Raw genomic sequence first — 1,495 nt, forward strand, 5'->3', positions numbered from 1 at the left:
TTCCACAAAGATTACAGCCAAGAAAATCCTATGGAGCAGTTCTACTCTGTAACACATGGGGTTGCCATAGGAATCAACTCAGGGGCAACAAGTTTGGTTTGGTTGTCTTGATCATCATGCAAAACGTTTGATGTGTTCAGCAGGCATTGCAGACAATGGGAGTTACCAAAAATAGATTGTATCTCTGTTTCTTATCTTTTACAAAGGAGGTTTCCAACTTTTCTCTGCACTGAGAATGAGGGACATTTCCTTTCTTACAAAGGCAGTGTGGATGTATACTCATAGCTCTGTAATAAGCCTTTGAAAGGAGCTCATGGTGGATTCCAGCTGGTACTTACCACCTCCACTTAACCACCGCAGACAATGCCTGACAGGACCTACCACCTGACATTGCAGGGCAGGAAAAAAAGACACTTAACTTGTCTAATTCTTTCAACCTGGTGCTCTCTCTTCTCTGTCAACACATCTATGTGACACCAACTTGGGTGATGGAGATTTATGCTCATTAATACATACTGTTCATGGAGAGTCTCATGTCAATTGCAAATTACACCATTTTCGTACCCCCTTTCCACTATCTGAAATGCTTCTTCTCATTTTGGCAGTAGAAAACACAGTAGTTTACAACACGGCTTTGGCTATTGCTCTCAAAACAGGACAATAGGAGACAATAGAAGAATACTCTGGAATAGAATGGCCAATGGAGGAATACTATTTCAAAATATTGGCCAACTTCTCTCTCTAATCGGGTCTTACTTGTGTTGGGTTAGCATGACACGGAACCATTGTTGCAGGAACTTGGCTTCTAAGTGGCTGTATTATTCCCCTACTTACAACAACATTACTTTGCACTATAGAATTTCCTAGCAGAGATCAAGAGCCATTTTCAGATGGCATGTTCATCACCAGAACAAATGTTCTCAGCACTAATTACCCTTTTGTTTTTAATTGACCAGTTAATTAACTGCATCAGATAAATTCAAAATCCCAAATCCATTTTCTTCAGGTAGCCCCACTCTTTCATTTCATTGTGATAAAACTCACGGCCAGTTAGAAAAGAAGATGCTTAATAATTTTTACAACAGATTTTAAACCTCAGCATTCATGGATTTATTTACTATCACTCTAAGTCAATAATAAATTAAAAAGTGAAATATTTATGATCTGAAAAAGTCTGGTTTAGACTAGGAAAACCCAACTGCCGTTAAGTCAGGCAAAATAGCAAGATAAATTGTGCCATCACATTCTTTGTTTTCAGAATATAATGCTATCACTTATGATAATTGTTATGCCAGCACTCAAAATAGGCAGTCATAATAGATGATAGATTAGTAGAAAGATATAACACAGCGTGTTTAATGCGATCATAGAAAAAGCATTACTCCTTTTCTCAGAGGAGGCGTGATTACATGTTGTTAACAGCGTGAAACAAATGCAAATATATTTGTTATGGAAATAGTCAGAATAATTTCTAAATTTTTTTCATCAGAGCAAC

Source organism: Trichechus manatus, unplaced genomic scaffold (assembly GCF_000243295.1).
Source record: "Trichechus manatus latirostris isolate Lorelei unplaced genomic scaffold, TriManLat1.0 scaffold00389, whole genome shotgun sequence".
NCBI classification, from domain to species: domain Eukaryota; kingdom Metazoa; phylum Chordata; class Mammalia; order Sirenia; family Trichechidae; genus Trichechus; species Trichechus manatus.